We start from the raw sequence: 20,649 nt of genomic DNA, 5'->3' as shown, positions 1-20,649 counted from the left end.
GACAGGCAAACAGTGTTGCAATCAATTTTATTTGATTTTCTGGTTTGGGCTGGTTGTTGGGTGTTTGGTTTAATAAAACAGCCCCTGGTTAAACTAAGAAACACCTTTTCGAATGAATTTATCAAATAAAGACTTGAACCATAACCGCACCAAGGGGATATTAATCAATATTTCATAGTTTTCTTATTTGATTTTCTATATGACTCTTTGCAAGGGGAGAAAAAAAGAATGTGGAAAAAATACAATTTGGCTTAAGCATGGAATTATAAAAAAATTAACTTTTTAACACGCAAGAGAAAGTTGAGTTAATCTTTAAATAACCAACTAAAAAAATGTTAATTTATTTCTAAGCTTAAGAAGCCAAAATATGGGAAGATAAAACTCCAAAAAAAAATTGTTAAAAAAAAGAAACACCAGAAGATTTCAAGTTAGTTTCCAGTATTTCTTATAAAGAGCAAGTGAGTGAAGGTTTACTTGGCCACTCTTTATGACTAAATTAATGATTTATGGCATTTTTTTTTAATAGGAAAAAATCCCATAAAAATTAACACTTGCAGATGAAGAATGGTGATAAACAGTTAAGCAATTAAGATGTTAATTTGACCAAAAAAATTTATTTGACAGGTTGGCAAAGTGGTGTTGTTAAAAAAAGAAATAGCCCACAACTCCTCAAAATTCCTCAAAATAAATTTTAAACTAAATTACATTTTTTAAAATTTCATCAGCTTGACAGCTGTGGGGATGATTTCCTAAGATATGCAAAACCATGTTTTGAATAACTCTAAAATCTAACAAATATATCTTACTCCAACTCATTTGTAAGCAATAACTAACAGTTGAAAACAAAAAATTCTCAAATAACACCATAACACAAATTTTAGCTTGATAAAACGGAATAAACCCAAAAAATCGTAAAAACTAACATATTTACATTTTCTTTCAGTTCTTTTACTATTTAAAAAATTTTGATGTCAATGCCTTTTTATGCAAAATCAAATTATAAAATTCAAATGATGATAAAGAAATGACAGAATTTTTCACTTTCATATAAATTCTTATAAATCACTTTTGCTAAATTAGGTACAAAAAAAGTTGTCTTGTTTAGATGACTGAGACGGTCAGGCAGACAAGCAAAATCTCTCCTTTTCATTTGTTTCATTTATCAACTATCTCAACAGGAAATGTCATTTCCATTATATAAAAAAAATTTAACACATATCATTTTCATAATGTAGACGTACACAACTAATTAGGGAAGTATTTTATTTAAACAATAAACTCTGAACCTTAAAAAATAGTAAAAAAATGAGGAATTAAAACAAATATTTGCAGTTGCACATAATTTTTTTAGTAAATATTTGAATAGCAGCTCGACAGAAATTTAATGAATTTTGACAAACAACAACAAAGAAAGCAAAATTGTCATTTTTAACTCACGAGATACTACAAACTTACTGAAAACAAAATTGTTTCGTTAAATTTTATAAGATGTATTTTAGTTTTTTTTCACTATAAATAATATTGAATTAAATTATTCGATTTGGATGGTATTCAGAAGAGAACGCAGTTTTTTGGTGGAAATGTGGTGTAAAAATCGGATTGTATAAAATATACTGCGTAAAAAATTTATAAAATATACTGTATAAAATATACTATACAAAATATAATATACAAAATATAGTGTGAAAAATATACTGTACAAAACATACTGTAGAAAATATACTACACAAAATGTACTGTATAAATGTACTCCACAAAATGTACTGTATAAATGCACTACACAAAATGTACTGTATAAATGTACTACACAAAATGTACTAACAAAATCTGGCAAAAGTTGAAAGTATTACAATAAACTGAATAAACTTTGCTATATGAACTGTATAAACAAATTAAGTTTCTGTCAAATCGATTAAAAATCTAAGCAATTAGCAGCTCATCGATAGATTTATAGTTGGGGCTATAACAGCTTATGAACATATCTAGGTCCATATACGCTGCGGTCTGTCGCTACCGTACACAGGAAAAAATTAAAATCGGTTTCATTAATTAATCCAATTATTTTTATACACTCTACACCTGCCGTCTGTTGCTACTGTACACAGAATAAACAATAAAATCGTTTTCATTAATTGATCCAATCATTTTTATACCCTTTACCATAGGATGAGGGTATTCTAATTTTGTCATTATGTTTGTAACACCTCGAAATATGCGTCTAAGACCCCATAAAGTATATAAATTCTTGATCGTCATGACATTTTAAATTGATCTAGTCATGTCCGTGCGCCTATCCGCCCGTCCGTCTGTACCAAATCGGCCCATGTTTTTATATAGCTGCCATATAAATCGATCTAGGGTCTTGACTTCTTTAGCCTCTAGAGGGCGCACTTGTTATCCAATTTGGCTGAGGTGTTTTGTTTCAACTTCCAACAACTGTGCTTGTTATGGTCCAAATCGGTATATAACCTAATATAGCTCCCATAAAAACCGATCTCAGATCTTGATTTCTTGAGCCGCTAGCAAGCGCATTATCCGATTAGGTGAAATTTTGCACGTGGTGTTTTGTTTTAACTTCCAACAACTGTGCCGAGTATGGTCTAAATCAGTCCATAACCTGATATAGCCGTAGATTTCTTGAGCTTCTAGAGGATGCAATTCTTATCCTATTTGGCTGAAACGTTGCAGATGTCGTGAAGGAATGACTTCCAATAAACTGTGCCGAGTATGGTCTAAATCAGTCATTAATCTGATATAGGCGCCATATAAACCCATCTCCTGATTATACTTCTTAAACTTCTAGAGGGCGCAATTCTTATCCTATTTGGCTGAAATGTTGCAGATGTCATGAAGGAATGACTTCCAACAACTGTGTCAAATATGGTCTAAATCGGTTGATAACCTGATATAGCTGCCATATATATCGATCTCCCATTTTAACACTCTGAGCCACTGGAGGGTGTACGTTTTACTAGATTTGCTTGAAATTTAGGAGGTGGAATTTTTCTATGACTTGTAATAGCCATGACAAGAACTGAAATAAATTTGACAAATGCATTCTATGGTGGAGGATACGTAAGATTCAGCTTTTATTGTATTGAATAATGTATTGAATTTAATAAGGTATACAAAAAATGTACGGTACAAAAGTGCTACATCTCAGGCTAGGACTACACTGCAGATTAAATTATGGGATAGTAGAGTGCTTGACATAATTTATAAATACTAATTTTGAATGGACTGTATAAAATGTAAATGCAAAATTTTGCCCATGAACATTCCACTAGGGAACAGGGGCAAACTTCTCACATATCAATGAGTGCAGTCCGATTCAAGTTTAAGCTCAATGATAAGGGTACTCCTTTTTATAGCCGAGTCCGAATGGCGTGCCGCAGTGCGACACCTCATTGGAGAGAAGTTTTACATGGCATAGTACCTCACAAATGTTCCCAGCATTAGGAGGGGAAAACCACAGCTGAAAAATTTTTCTGATGGTCTCGTCAGGATTTGAACCCAGGCTTTCAGCGTCATAAGCGGACATGCTAACCTCTGCGCTACGGTGGCCTCCCTGTATAAAATGTACTGTAATTAAATTAATTTGTTTGCATGTTTTAGGTATGCAAACGACACATTCGCATACAGGTGAAACTACACATTCGTTTAATGAAAAATAAAATAATTAAGTACATAAATGGACTGTATAAATGGCTTAGCGAATTTTACAGACTAATATTTTATTGTTTAACACAAAACAAAAATAATATACCAAAAATTGAGAGTACAGATTGGACTGTATAAATAAATAAAACAAAAATAATAATATATATACCAAAAACTGAGAGTACAAATTGGACTGTATGAATGGACAAAACAAAAATAATATAATTGGACTGTATGAATGGACAAAACAAAAATAGTATACCAAAAATTGAGAGTACAAATTGGACTGTATAAATGAACCAGCGAATTTCAAAATTGTAACAGCTACAGCACCGTGGATAAGTTTAATAGAATAGCTTGCAATAAAATATTTATATAATGTATACAGTGTAAATTGTACTGTACAAATTGTAATACATAATTTGTACTGATAATTGAACGTTAAAACAATAGGGTTAAGAATAATTGTCTTTCAAATAGCCCATTTAAAACTAGACAACACTAAACATATATTTACAGGGACTTGGAAAGTTTAAAATGTCTAAAAAAAAGTTTTATGTACACTAGACTGTGCAAAATAGTTTTCGATTAGTAATCTAAAGGCATACAAGTTCAACAGGTTACCCCATTTTAAGCATTAATTAACAAGACCTTACTTAAAAAATGTACTGTACTGTAGGAAAATTAAAAGAAAATTCGATAAAAGTTTTTCATAATCAGAATAAAAGTACAAATTTGCCAAAAATATAATGAGTGAAACTTACTGCATGAGCAGAAAAAACAAAGAATTTCAAAGAAAGATGTTTCAAGTGTCAAATTATCATACAACTCAATTTTTGGAACAAAATACTTACAAAAATATTTGTACAGATAACAAAAAATATGTACTGTATAAAGTTTTCTGTATTTAATTAACTTGTAAAATGGAATGTATTGACGCAAAATAAAACTCCCTTGCAGCAGTATTTAATTAAATCACTCAAATTAACTTCAATACATGCTTTGGGCAAATTTGTTCACATTTTTATCGGGTTATGATGTAAATACAACTCAATGCGGAAATGACTGTGACCTTTTCTGGCCTTCTGAAGAGATAAATATTAGGTTTTTTGTTAAGGCCTAATAGCAAAATGCCAATCACATATGTTAATCGCTCATGGACCAACATAGTTTGAAGACCATCTTGATATTAGAAAGGATTTTTTTCTTTTTCTCTCTCTCGCAGTCCATCAATCATTCATGAGGCTCATTTTTCTTTTTTCCAAAGCGTGCTGATGTGGCAAGAGATATTTCTCAAAGAAAAACATAACATCAAGACCCATATCAAAGTCTAATGATCTGCTACAACTTGACGAAAAAAAAACATTCAACTGCATTCAAAATAATAGTTATAACAATCATATCGTTAAGTAGTTTGCCATAATCATATATACCATGTGATTTGGTGGTTTTTGTTATGTTTTCTTGGACTTTTTGCTTAGTTTCGATTCGTTTCGTTTTGTTAGTGTGGACAAAAAGTATTGGGACGGTTTTTTATTTTTCTTGACGTTGTTTGTACTACGCACACTTTGGCCTCCGATTTTATGTAATCATGGTGAATTTGAGCAGATCGTTACGATGCAATAACTTGAATTGGTTGGTCCGGTTTCTCTGTTTGTGTGTGTTTTTTTTTTTGCTTCTTTAATTTCGACGAGTTATTTTCGAAATAAACTAAAAACCCCATGCAAATCTTTTTGGACTACATGTCGGACGAATGGAGTTTGCTTGAATATCTGAGTTTTGTTTTTATTTTTTTTTTTTCTTACGGAATGGGTGAGTGAATGAATGATATATGTTAATAATAGCATACAACACTAGCAAAAAACAGCAATAACAACAACAACATTTAATGATAAATAATAATTGGTCGATTTGGTTGGTTTTCTTTGCTAAGAAGTCTGTATGGAAAAACATTTTTAATGGAATAATTACTGAAAGCATGCCAAAAAAGATGGTCATCATGAAAACAGTGGAACCTACTCGGACTCCTTGAACAAAGGAGTGAAGTGAATTAGTAAAAAAATATCCAAAATAGTGCTGTCTGCTTTAGGTGGGGACACTATACCAGACATCAACCACCTTAGAGGCATGGCGTGGAAAACAATTAAGGATTTTGTAAGTAGCACGGAATTCCGAGTTTAAAATTTTATTTTTCGAGGTTACTTTTTAGTTTTAAGAGGGCACAACAAGCCGATTACTGGCTTAGGTGTATGTCTATAGTGGCATGGGACAGATTAATATCTGCACCTACCTGAGCTAACCTAACTCTAGCTCGAAAATTGTTCTAATGCAGGTTTTTTATGGCATGATGTGAGTGAATACCCAAAAAAGTGTTGTCTTAACTTTAGCTCGAATTAGGAAAAAATTGTTCTAATTGTTAAATAAAATTTTTCTCGTCAGGAATATCATGTTTTAGGCATAACTTGGCTTCTCAAAAGTCAGCAATTTAAGAAGTCTTTCAAAATTTCTGATGAAAGTTGTTCTGAACATGTTTGGTAGAGAAATTTGCAAACCGTTTTAATATTCTGAAGTAATTGATGTCTTATATATTAAAAAATAATAATTCGTATAATTCACTTTTTTTTTAAATAATAATTCATTTTATTGGACGGTGGGCTGCCGTAGCTCAGAGTTTTTGATGCCAAAACCGCTGGTTTCGAGTCCTAGAGAGAACATCAGAAAATATTTTCAACGGGGGTTATCCCCTCCCAATTCTGGCGACATTTGTGAGGTACTATGCCATGTAAAAACTTCTCCCCAAAGTGGTGTCGCACTGCGGCACGACGTTCGGACTCGGCTTTAAAAAGGGGTTCCCTTATGATTGGGCTAAAACTTGAAGATGTAAGATGTAAGATGAGATGGAATTTTCAGGGCAAATTTGCATTTGCACTTTTTGAATTTCCGAAATTATGTTCAAACCTAATTTTTTGCTTTAAATGCCTAAAAAAAATACTAAGACAATAATTTTTGGCAGTTAACAAAAAAAAAATCATCATAATATTTTTTTTGTGTTGTTGGGAAATTAGTTTATATTATTAAATTATCATTAAAAAAAATGTTAAAAAATGCATTTTTTATATTTTATGTTATTATGACTTAAAAAAGTAAAGTAAATTAAAAATATTTTAAAACGCACTGTATGCAATGTATGCAAATGAAAATATTTAAATTTGGACTGTAGATAATTTTGGACTGTACAAAAGTCGCAGTGTGTTTTTTGTCAACATTTCCTTTATATAAAAATTTACAAAATTGGACTGTATGCAACGTTGGGCTGTGTAGTTGTTGTAATATCTGTTAATCTTGAACTAAAAACGTCTTTTATCTGTTTATAATTTTGGACTGTATAAACTTAGGATTAGCTTATATTCTGCTGAAACCTGAACTTTTGGTAAAATTTTCTAAACGTAGTAAAAAATTTGAAAAATATTCTACAAAAATATTAAAAATTGGACTGTATATAATGTTGGACTGTATAAATGTTGCAATATTTAACGTAAACATTACTTTTTTAAATAAATTTTACTAAGTTGGACTGTATTCAGCATTAGACTGTGTAGGTGTAGTTATTGTCGGCATAGTTTTCTAATATTTTTTTCAATTTGGGCTGTATATATTGTTGGACTGTAATAAAGTTGCAATGTTTTATATAAACATTTATTTTATATAAATCTTTACATAGATGGACTGTATACAACGTTGGACTTTGTAGGTGTAGTTATATCTGTCAATCGTGTGATGTATATTTTACAAATGGACTGCATGCATTTTTACGGTTTAAAACTTTGGACTGTATAAACATAGGAATAGCGTGTATTCTGCTGAGACTTTTGATCAAATGTTCTATACATAGAAAACAATTTGAAAAATATTTAAAAAAAATATTTAAAACTGGACTGTATAAAATGTTTTACTATATATAAAGTTGGACTGTATAAAAGTTTTATTTAATGTAAACATTGCTTTTTTAAAAATTACAAAGTTGGACTGTACACAACTGTGGACTGGGTAGGTGTAGTTGAATGCCTACACTCTGTACTGTATATTTTACACATTGACTGTATAAACTTTAGATTACTTTCTATTATGCTGAAACTTGTACTTTTGAGAAAATTTCTATGCATAAAAAATATTCGGAAAATTTTGATAAAATGTCGGCATTATTTTTTTAATAATTTTGTCAATTCGGACTTTTCCCTTACCACAATTTTCAAAAAAGCCGTATCTGGGTGCATATGATGGGTGCACAAAATTGGTTTAAAAAATTTGGGGTCAAATAACTTGGGCGAACGCCCCATGTCAAAACCTACCCAAACGGACATTTTTGCCCAATGGGACAATATGGGTATCAAAATAAAGATATTTTAGAGTAGAATATAATTGTGCTGTTCGCTTCAAGTTTAAGCTCAATAATAAGGGGCCTTCTTTTTATAGCCTAGACCGAACGGCGTTCCGCTGCTCGAAACATATTTAGGGAAAAGTTTTTACATGGCAAAGTAACTCACAAATGTCACCAGCGTTAGGAGAGGATAACCACCGCTAAACCTTTTTTTCTGATGTTCTCGCCAGGATTCGAACCCAGGCGCACCACTTTCAAAAAAACCAACCAAAAATTAAGTGCATGCATATTGGCGCAATATGGGTATCAAATGAAAAGCAATTGAAAGTAGAGTACGAAACTGAGGTATCTGGAGGCCATTTCATCCCTAAAAACTCCCAACCGACAAAGTTGACAAATTAGGAGAAAATTTTCTATAGAAATAAAATTTTGACACATTTCCTTTAAAAATAAAATTTTGACAAAATTTTCTATAAAAATGAAATGTTGACAAAATTTTTAATAAAATTAAAAAAAATTTAGAAAATTTTTTTATATAAATAAAAATTTGCCAAATTTTAAAAAAAAAAAAATAAAATTTTGACAAAGTTTTCTATAGAAATAAAATAGAAAAAAAAATTTGATAAAATTTTCTATAGAAATAAAATTTTGACAAATTTTTCTATAAGAATAAAATTTTGAGAAAACAATTTACAGAATTTGAAAAAGGCGTACAAAAAGTATTCAACCTTCCAAAAGGTAAGTTAGCTCTTCATTCGGCCAGCGGTAACACTTATACGCAACAATTAAATCGTCCTATGACTACATAAAGGGTGATTTTTTAGCTATTATCTTTTTGGCAACACTGGTTTAAACAGCTTATGCACGTTTCGTGTTTTGTTTCATTGTCAAACCAGCTTGGTCTATAATTTAATCATGAAACGTCTTACAAACGAACAACGCCTGCAAATTATTGAATTTTATTGTCAATATGCGTGCTTTGTAAGAAAGTTCATCGCGCGCTTCTTCCATTGAGCAAAGCCCATTTTCGGCTCAATGGATACGTAGTTCACCGTAGCGCTGAGGTTTGCATGTCCGCCTATGACGCTGAACGCCTGGGTTCGAACTTGGCAGGACTATGAGAAAATTTTTCAACGGTGGTTATCCCCTTCTAATGCTGCCCACATTTGTGAGGTACTTTGCCATGTAAAAACTTCTCCCCAAAGAGGTGTCGCTCTGCGGCAAGACGTTCGGACTCGGCTATAACAATGAGGTCCCTTATCATTGAACTTAAAATTGAATCGGACAGCACTCATCGATTTGTGAAAATTATGCCCCAGTTCCCTAATGGGCAAATTTGCATTTGGGTACGTAAATAAGCAGAATTGTCAATTTAGGAGTGAAGATCAGCCAGAAGCATTGCAAAAGCTACCAATGCATCCAGAAAAAGTTACAGTTTGGTGTGGCTTATGATCTGGTGGCATCATTGGACCGTTTTTACTTTAAAGATGATACGAATCGTAACGAAACTGTGAATGGTGCGCGCTACCATGAGATGATATAGAACTTTTTTTGGTCCAAAATGCAAGAGTTTGACCTTAATGACATGTGGTTTCAACAAGATGGTGCCACATGCCACACAGCACGCGTTACAATGGACTTATTGAGAGGTGAGTTCGGTGAACATTTTATTTCACGTTGGGAACCGGTCATTTTGCCGCCTAGATCGTGCGATTTAACGCCTTTCGACTATTTTTTGTGGGGCTATGTTAACGCTCATGTCTATACAGACAAGTCCGCTTGACGCTCATGTCTGATACAGACGCATTGGAAGAAAACATTGAAACATTTATTGGTGAAATACCGGCCGAAGTGTTGCAAAGAGTATGCCAAAATTGGATTAAGCGGATGGACCATTTGAGGTGCCGTCACGGTCAACATTAGCATGAAATAATCTACAAACATTAAATTATATGGAATACATGCATTTTTTTTTAATTTTATGTGTTTTTTTAATTTTTCATATAGCTCTTAAAAAATCACCCTTTACTATGATATTTTGATGCCATAGATTTTCTTCATTTGTCATGATATTTAATCATCACAGCATTGATTGATTTTTTTTTCACTTCCTGTGAAAGAGAGATCTTTTCAAAACCAGGAAAATAAACAATTGAAAGGTTTCACTGTGTCCATTCCACATGTATGTATGTTTGAAACTTATTAAATTCATAAGTAATTGTAGTATTTGTTATTATTTTTCTTTAGTTTTTTGTCTTGGATTTATGTGCAAAGAAAAAAAACTACATGGAATGATTTAAACCGATTGACGGCAAAAAAAAAAATCAAGAAACCAGTTGGTGTGGCAGTTGCAATTTTATATGTACAACGAAAAACAAATAAAATTTAAATATAAACAACAAGTATTCAATTCATCCTTGCTAAAAACCATATACACTCAGAAAAAAATAGTTTTCTATAAATAGCAAACAATTTTTGTTGAATAGTTTTTAAAAAAAAAATTAATTTTCCCACGACTATTTTGTGAATAAACGCCCGTCCCCACGCAAGCACGGATCTACCTATGCCGGAGCTTGTGGCACCCCTGTTCCCTCAACAACTCTCAGAAGACATACCAAAGGTACGTTCGCAAGTTCACCCAGATCAAAGAAGAAATGGCTCCCCAAAAAGCAGACCCGGATGGAAACACAGGAAGTGCTCAATAGTCTCCTCCTCATCGCAGCAACTCCTACAGAAGTCATTGTACCGTATCCCCATGCGCGCCACTATGCGGCCTATGGCACCTGTCAAGATACTCATCGACCTCTTATCGAACGCTAGCAACTCCCTCGTCCTCCTCTGGTCGATGACTGGCCATAGCTCCTTCATTCGCCGCCCTGGCCATCCCATCTGATGTGTTCAGTAGTAGCTCGACAAATGGCACGTAGACAAGACCGATGACTGGTCCGCCTGGCGCCGGGCTTTTACATACTCAAAACCAGTAAGGAAAAGCAAAAGTCGGGCGGAGCCGACTATATAATACCCTAAACCACTGAGTCTTCGTAATACTTGTAGTACATAACACTTATATCCAAATTTAGTCAGACTTTAATTTGGCATACCTATTGAAATATCGAATAGAACCTTCTACGATTTTCTTACGATGGTACGAAAATGGTGGCTTCTACAGCCTTAAAAGTCGAAAAGCATAAAAGATATATATGGGAGTTTTATCTAAATCTGATTCGATTTTGATGACATTTTTTGCATGTAGTGCGACGTCAAGTAAAACATCTGCAAAATTTTGTAAGGATGGGACCAAAATTGTGGCTACCAAAGCTTTAAAAGGGCATATTGGATAAAAGATATATACGGGAGCTATATATAAATCTAATCCGATTATGCTGAAATTTTGCACGGACGTCAAAAAAAGCACTTCGTGCCAAATTTGATAAAGATCGGACCAAAATTGTGCCTTCTACAGCCTTAATAGGTCAAATCGGATGAAAGTTATATATGGGAGCTATATATAAATCTGAACCGATTTAGATGAAATTTTGCACACGTATTAAGACGTCACACGAAACATATAATGCTAAATTTTATAAAGATCGGACCAACATTGTGGCTCCTATAGCTTTAAAAGGGCACATCGGATGAAAGATATATATGGGAGCGTCAAAAAAAACACAAAAAATCGGACCAAAATTGTGAAATTTCCAAGACCCCGACTCCCAAATTATTTCACAGCGTTATCATTTCTATTTCAGTATAAATAAACTCTTCCCCTTATTTGTTTAATGTGCTTTACCAAATTTCTCTGAGTGCATAGATTCATAGCCAAAAATGGTTGTGCACTTGTATGTAACAATGGGAAATTCCATATCATTTACAATACAAATAATCTGTTAAAGGAGAATTGTAGACATCCGATCTGCAGTCCGTCTTCGCTGGGGATGGCTAAAATAAACCAAAGTTAATTTTGTACCTGCGTTCAACACACACACACACATACAGAAATCTTCATGGCTATCATCAGGTATCGATTTGGAAATATGATATACGATTTGTTTTTATTTATGTTTTTCTGTTGCTATCTTTGGCCAGGTGCAAAAGAAAGTGCCACAAACACTCTAACACCATATAAGGTAGTTTTAATGGTTTGGGGGGAGATTTTTTGTTTGACATCACTTACCTTGAGGCAGTTGTGTTAAATCACTGCTAATCCCAACACAGAAAGCTGACGAGTTGATATTCACTTGTCTTAACGATCAGGTCCCCCAACTGCTGATGGGGTTGAGATATGCAAAAAACACAAATTATTTCCAAATCTCCAACGAATGCTGTATTGTGGTTGTTTCGCAAATATTAATTGATGTTGAAATCTTTTTCTTTTTGCTAGGTTCGCTATTGCTCAATATATCACTGGACAGGCATTATCTTTTTTTGGAAGAAAATATTTTTTGCAAATTTTTTTGTAGTATTATTTTTTTTATAGAGCACTTATTCTTTTTTCTCTTTGCTATATAAATTAATTCTTTTAAATTGCAATTTTTACACCGTTTTGTTTTTTTTTTCTACTTTTGCTGCTTAAATACTAGTTTCGTTGTGATTTTCCTTTCTTGGGCGTTTTTAATTTCGTTGACCGCACGCCAAAGCGTACTACTATAAACTGATGTTTGCTGGAGCTCTCCCAAGATCCGCAAGCGAGCTCACTATTGAAATGAGCTTTTTGTTGTTGTTGCTGCTGGTTTTGCTTTGTGATTTTTCGCGGAGAAACTGGCAAAAAACTAAAGTGTGCAAACGAAAATTGATATGAATGGGCTTAAGGTTGGACGTTTATAAGAGTTCAAAAAACATTTGAACCTCCCACAGAGAGCGCGTGAGAAGAGAGTAAAAATATTCAACTCAGCAGTGACAAAATTTTGGATGCTGATCATAAAGAAGGTTCCAGCATGCTGAAAATATATGTTTAATTTGTTGATTGGTGTCTTCAATCTCTTTTTCTACACTTCTAAATCCTTTGTTCAATTTTTTTTTAATTATAATAATATATATTCGTGTTTTCTATTACACCTTGCATACACTTCTAGTCGCTTTGTTCACCAGTACCGGCTTTAACCGGGGAAAGACTGCAGACACACACAAACACTTTATTGAACACAGCCAACTTAACTCATTCAACGGCAACAATGCGCACACAAGCCTCACCGCTAGAAATGAAAACCATCATCAACTCTTCATTAAAGAAGAAAGTAGGTTTAAAGAAATAAATTTCTTAGTAAGGTAGGTCGGTCGCACTTTGAAATTGTTGTTGTTTTTCTTTTATTTTGATTTCTTTATCAGCCGCCGTTTATTTCAAGCAAGTCTTTACTGACGGACGTTCACGGTTTTAATAACAGAGGAAATGCGCTCGCCTCAATAGTTTAGCTATAATTTTTTGACTGTGCCTCCCCGAACGAGTATAGAGTGCGCGCTGCACACACATGTGTTTGACAGGCCGTAAAACAACATTCTCTTTAACTCTCTGCATAAGTCACAGCAGCATGCATAATAAGCGAATTGTGTGGATCGCCGGTGCGCAGGGTTGCCATAATAGAACCAAAACAAAAACACATTAGGGAAACCAAACGAAATGACAATTAATCATGAAAATATTCAACATTGGTTTGGTTATTTTTATAGAGGAATTGTAATATCTTTTAATGTTGATGTAAGACTCAACAAAAAATAGGTATAAATTCTTGATCGCCCTGATATTCAATGCGTACAATCTTTCGAACCAATAAAGCTCCCAAAGTTTTGCTCGAATCCTATTTATTTATATATTTATTTACATACTATATGCGTGATGAGATACAGATCCTGCGATTGGATTTTTAAGCTGAGTATTCTGTTCTGCTTTTCAGGCGGAATGCTGTCAAACTCCATAAAAGTGTGCGAAACGCCGGAGGAAAACAGGCGAAAAAGTAGTACTCTGTTTATAGTGAGGAAAAAGGCAAAAGAAATTTTAGTGGCAACGCTTGACATCATTGACGCCATCATTTTTATTTTATTGGTTTCGATTGTGCGACTAAACCATATTCCGAAACCAGAATAGAATACCAACATTTAGAGAGTATAGCATAGGTTCGAATTAACGGAAATTATGGATGTATACTTTTCAGGATTTCCATAGTCAATACCTATCATGTTCATGCCGCAAATAAATAAAAAAAAAAATAAAATTGCTCTCAAATATTTATATAGAATTTACAACGCAGCGATAAATCCGATAAATCTGAACAAATTCTCAAGTCTTTCGACAAGATCTTACAGAGTTTACTCCGAATTCTGTTCGAAATTCTAAGTTGTTCCAACAATTTTGAAAGAATTCTAAGAAAATTTTCCCAATTAAAAATTTAATTGAAAAGAAATATGTATTCAATCAAAAAATTAATTGAATCAATCATTTTTTAATTATATCTGGTATCTTTTCAATCACGATCGTGATTGATATATAGGCAATTTTCAATTAAATGATGATGCAGTAATTTTTTTAGTTGCATCTGAACTTTTTCAATCGGAATTGTGATTGAAATATTCATTTAAAAAATTAATTTGTTAAATAATTTTTCATGTGTTTTTTTAATTTTTCTTCCGATATTTCTGCACTGTTTATCTGTAGGAATTTTTGTTCCGACAGTTCTGAAAGAATTCTAAACAATGTCTGAATTCCATGACAGATGTTTGTGTATTTTTTTTTGTGCTTGCTTTTTCATTTTTTGAACCGTTAGGGCAGTTCTGATGGAATTCGAGACTCTGTGTCGGATTTCTTTTGTCTTCTTTCTCAAGCTTTTGTGGAACATTTTTTTATCGGTAAAAATTTTTTCCCGACAGTTCGGAAGAAATTCTGATCGATATCTGAATTCGATATCCAACGTTTTTGTTTTTTTGTGCTTGTTTTTTGCGAATTTTTGTTGGAGACCACAGTGGCTCATATTCGCCTATGACGCTGAGTGCGTCAGTTCGAATTCTGAAGAGAACATCAGAAAAACTTAACAGCGCTATTTTGTGGCGACATTTGTGAGGTGCTATGCCATAGAAAAACTTTTCCGCAAAGAGATTTTTTTAGTAGAATATTTTGAGAGCAAATTAGCACTTCGAACAGTCCGAAAACACATTCAAATTCTTTCAAAATTCGGTTGGAATTCGATAAAACAATTCGAAATGTACATAGAAATTCTAAAAAATTTTATTCCAGAATTAGTTCAGAAATCGATAAGACAAGTCGGAAAACTCATCCGTATTCATTAAGACTGAACATCAAAATTCCGTTAAAAGTTTTAACGAAAACTCTAAATTTCCCATAATTTTGGTTCAGAATTCTATAAGCATTCTATCAGAAACATCGGCAGAAACGTCAAATTTCCCCCTGACATTTCGTACAGAATTCAGACCGAATTCTGAAAGTTTGATTCACTGGGAATCTACGTGTTACATCATTGAGACATAATCGTACTGTACTCTCAAATACCACTAACTAAATCATTTTGTCGCTATACTTTTTGTACAGACTAAGACTTTAAAAATAAATTTATATGAAGGATCCGTACTTTTTTTTACATATACCCTTAAATTAAAACCCATTATTTCTATGTGTGTTGGGGTTTTTCGTCATCTGAACTTCAATTTGGATGTTTGATCAGTCCATAACCTGATAGAGCTGCCATATAAACCGATCTCCCATATAAACTTTTTGAAGGGTTTTAATTGTTTTGCTTTTCTAATCTAAATAGAAACAAAAGCTGAACGCAATTCCAACAACAAAATGAAAAAAAAATAAATTTTTATTTATTTTATTTGTCTAATTTTTACTGATTTTATTTTTTTATTATTTTTAAGTTTTTTTCCGAAATGGCATCCCTACCTGTCAATCTCGGATTATCTCTCACACTTGTAGTTTGTAAAATTGATTTAGTTGCTCTCTTCCTCGCCCCTGTCTCACTCTCTCTCTCTCTCTTTCACTGACATAATTTGAGAAAATGCATAAACATACAGGTGCTTTGTTGCACAGGTGCCAAATGATCATGAAAATGTGTGATGGAATTTTATGGTAGTTTTCAATTTTTCTCTGGTGTTTTTATTCGTTCGTGGAATTTTACCCTTGCCATGTAGAGGGATAAGTCGTTAAAATATCAATATTTTGCCTAATATTCTCTGTTAAACAATGGCTCTTGTAAATGTTTCTATTTTCTGGTTACTAAGAACAAACAAATAACTTCAAATGCATATAAAGAGGTGTTATGTGTCTTTGTGTCTTCAGTAGCTGCAAGATTTTTATAAAAACAGCTGCTACAGTGAAGTCTTAAATATTTCTACATTACATTGCAATATTTTAAACGTAGTACCTAGGTAGTTCTTTTAAAACGAAAAATATGAGGTTGGCATATGGCTTTAAGTTCTATAAGTTAAATAACCAAATTAAAAAAAAAAAATTAAGTTTTTTTTTAAGTTTAATAACCTGAATACAAATTTAAAAAAAATAAGTTTTTCTTTTTTAAATTATGTGTAATGTGTCATGGGTACTTATTTAAAAATTATTTTCTGTATTCATCATTTTGTGTTACATTTTGTATAGGCCCCATTGTTCAAATATTTGCACTGAAACCATTCATATACGGTTTATTTGCAAATTGCCTAACAACTAACTTTGAAAAATACTAACAACATTATAACCGATTACAGATCTTTTAATAACATTCATATTTAAAAACGAGCAAATATGTTCAAACTGTAATAACTACGGTTGACAAATGATAACATTTTTCCAAATTACCCAAAATCTGAGGAACACATACATGGGAGCTATATGTAAATCTGAACAGTTTTCGAGCAAACTTCTCAGATATTGTTGTATTCGTTGAGGAAAGGGTTCTGCAAAATTTTGAAAAGATTGGTCACTAAATGCGCTTGCAGTAGCTGTAGAAGTGACAATCGGCCAATATACATATGTGACAGCTATATCTAAATCTGGACCGATTTCGAGTCTTAAGAAAATCCTTCCTGTCAAATTTCGAGAGAATGGGTTAACAAATGAGCACTTTATTATAAGTCGTAAGGAATTCCTTCCCGTCAAATTTCGAGAGAATGGGCTAACAAATTAGCACTTTATTTCAATATTTCTCAAAATCGGTCGAACATATATATGGGATTGATATCTAAATCTATACCGATTTCGAGCAAACTTCTCAAATATTGTAATTGTTGACGAGGAAATCTTTGTACAAAATTTTGCCAAGATTGGTCAATAAATGTGCTTGAAGTGGCTCTAGAAGTGAAAGTATATGACAGCTTTATCTAAATCTGAACCAATTTCTATGAAATTCACCATTAATGTCGGAAGTGATAAGAAAATGCCTTCTGCCAAATTACGAGAGAATCGGTTAACAAATGAGCACTTCATTGCAATTTTTCTCAAAATCGGACAAACATATATAAGTTAACAGTTACTACATTTCTGTTTTTATTAATTTGAGTGCTTTTACAGAACTCAATCAAAAATCTTAAACTTAGGTTGAAGTTGGTTGGTGCTGCTGTTGGCGCTGCTGCTGTTGGTTGGTGCTGTTGCTGGTGCTGCTATTGGTTTCTTGCTGATTGACGATTTTGTTATTGTTGTCGTCATGAGGTGTCAGGTTACCCGCTTTGCTGTGTTTGCTGTTGATCTGCGGTACTGGTGGATACGGATTGTTGACCCTTGCGTTAGCTGTAGAAATGCTTACATTTCATTACCATTACCATTTCATATTGTTGCTTACAAATCATGATGGTTCACTGTTTGTTGTTGCAGGCGGACAATGTTGACTGACAGCGGTCAATGAATTAATCAATAGAATCAGCAATTTTTTGGTATCGAAATCCAATATAAAGAATTTTTTGTTTGGCTGACATCCCAGCAAACATCTTTGATGTTAACACCTCCCCTCTTAGTTACGAGCGTCCTCGATCGTAATACCGTTAGAAGTAAGGTATCTGAGATAATCTTGGTACGTCTCTTGGAAAGTTTGTTGAATTCGATGTCGGAACTGATAGTTGATTGGGAGGTGCTAGATTAACGGTTTCAATCAATGGGCGCTGCTTTCTTCTTATCAAGAACAATACCAGAATGAGAGCTGCAGCTATTGTGAGTAAATGCACGGCCGCACTCCATTTGTTTTTAATGTTCAACAGTTCTATCGCTTTTGTATTGTTTAGATGGATCCTTTTTACAAATTCCAAAGTGGTTACTTCTTCTATTTTTGATCCAGGAGATCTAGGTTGTAGGATTGCAGGTAATGGTTCGGCATACGTTGTTTGGAAATAGTTGTATGTCTCGTTGTCAATTGTTATGGAAGCGTTTTGAAACTTGATTATGAAGGTTCCCGTAAGATTGTACTGCTCGTCGTTGATGAGAATGGTACCATCGAATTGATTTAGTAGAATCATCCCAGGCAAGACTTCCTCTACTGTAGGGGTGGTGCTATGTCTCAATAAAGTACAGTTTGCTTCTACGCTTTTTAAAAGATTTAACAAACAATTTTCTTTTTCTATTCTTTTGACATTATTTAAATTACAAACAGTCAGATTATTGAAAGATTTACATGGTTTAAGGATCCCATAGGATTCATTTTTACAAACTAGTATTTCATTATAATCAATTTTATTAATAAGATCCCCACTCTTAGTGGGTTTAATCAAGAGTTTACTGCAGGAATCTAAATTCGTAGTCGGTACATTGACGATATAAATAAGTGATTTTTCATTTGATGCAATTTTTACTTCAGAGAATTCGAATATTTCTTCTATGTTTACAAAGGGAATTGAATCTTTCTCGAAAAGCTCTTTTGCAATATTCACTTCAGTGTTCGACAATACAAATGAATTTATTATGCCGGACTTTGCCCAGTGAATGGCATAATTTACATTAACAATTTCTTCCTTTAAAAGGTCAATTTTCATTTTGAGCATGGTTATAAAATTTTCATTGGTTTTTACAATTTTTATAATTTTGTTGGTATTTTCTGTGAGTTCATCTATTTTTTTTAGAGACAGATTATTTATTACAACCTGCCTATTATTGCTTGACAAAACATTGTTAATTTTTTGCTCTATTATCTCGAAATCGTCGTGATCTGGATTTCCGGCGATCCATTTCCAACTTTTCTTAATTCTATTGATTTTTCTATTTCCTGAAGTTACAATTTTTAAATTCTTTAATTATTCACCAAAATTTTTTTTCTCTACCAGAGTTTTCACATTTTTTTCACTTTCGTACTTAAATTCTTCTTAATTATTAAATCTAACTTTTTCCAACTTTTCTTAATTCTATTGATTTTTCTATTTCCTGAAGTTACAATTTTTAAATTCTTTAATTATTCACCAAAATTTTTTTCTCTACCAGAGTTTTCACATTTTTTTCACTTTTGTACTTAAATTCTTCTTAATTATTAAATCTACGATTCACAAATTTTTTTTTGTGTTCACTGCCTACTTACAAATGTATCCCTATAAAGATTTTCCATACGTCCATGGAGGCGATTTCGTTGTCCTTTCGTTAAATCTACTTGGAGAATCGTCCGCTTACTTGTTGACGTGTGTTGAGCCGGTAGTTGTAGCTACAGCCTCTGTGGTCTTCTAGGGTGTTTTTTTGGTCCTTGGTCACAGCCTCCGGGTGCGTTGATGGATTGTTGGGCGCCAGTTAACAGTTACTACATTTCTGTTTTTATTAATTTGAGTGCTTTTACAGAACTCAATCAAAAATCTTAAACTTAGGTTGAAGTTGGTTGGTGCTGCTGTTGGCGCTGCTGCTGTTGGTTGGTGCTGTTGCTGGTGCTGCTATTGGTTTCTTGCTGATTGACGATTTTGTTATTGTTGTCGTCATGAGGTGTCAGGTTACCCGCTTTGCTGTGTTTGCTGTTGATCTGCGGTACTGGTGGATACGGATTGTTGACCCTTGCGTTAGCTGTAGAAATGCTTACATTTCATTACCATTACCATTTCATATTGTTGCTTACAAATCATGATGGTTCACTGTTTGTTGTTGCAGGCGGACAATGTTGACTGACAGCGGTCAATGAATTAATCAATAGAATCAGCAATTTTTTGGTATCGAAATCCAATATAAAGAATTTTTTGTTTGGCTGACATCCCAGCAAACATCTTTGATGTTAACATATATAAGGGAGCTATATCTAAATCTGAACCGATTTTGAGCAAACTTCTCTACCATATTGTGGTAGTCGTCATGGAAAACGTTGTGCAAAATTTTGGGAAGATTGGTCAATAGATGCGCTTACTGTGACTCTAGAAGTCAAAATCGGGCGACATATATATATGAGCTATATCTAAATCTGAACCAATTTCTATGAATCAATTTCGAGAAAAGTCAAGAGTCAAGAGAAAATCTTTCCTGCCAAAATTCGTGGGAATCGGTTAAAAATAACCATTTTATTGCATTATTACTGCAAATCGGACGAACATATATATGGGAGCTATATCTAATTTCTATAGGCTTCGTCTCTAAGCCCAAGAAAATGCTTGGGCCAAACTTGAAGACGATCGGATGAAAATTGCGACCTGTAACTTGTACACAAATTAACATGGACAGACGGACA

At 33.2% G+C, this 20,649-nt stretch overlaps 1 protein-coding gene across 2 annotated transcripts in view; it reads right to left on the bottom strand.

The window, feature by feature from the left end:
- LOC106096303 (patched domain-containing protein 3) overlaps positions 1-20,649 on the bottom strand; it is an 80,906-nt gene that overhangs the window by 50,058 nt on the left and 10,199 nt on the right. Inside the window, exon 1 of one of the 2 annotated variants that reach the window (XM_013263983.2) lies at positions 12,213-13,390. The exons of the other annotated variant lie outside the window; for it this stretch is intronic. The gene's annotated coding sequence lies outside the window, so the exon portion shown is untranslated. Of the gene's footprint in view, positions 1-12,212; positions 13,391-20,649 lie in introns of those variants that run through there. 2 annotated transcript variants of the gene reach the window in all.

Source organism: Stomoxys calcitrans, chromosome 5 (genome assembly GCF_963082655.1).
Source record: "Stomoxys calcitrans chromosome 5, idStoCalc2.1, whole genome shotgun sequence".
Taxonomy (NCBI): Eukaryota; Metazoa; Arthropoda; class Insecta; order Diptera; family Muscidae; genus Stomoxys; species Stomoxys calcitrans.
The sequence above is the reverse complement of the archived record's forward strand: the minus strand, read 5'-3'. Positions and strand labels throughout refer to the sequence as shown.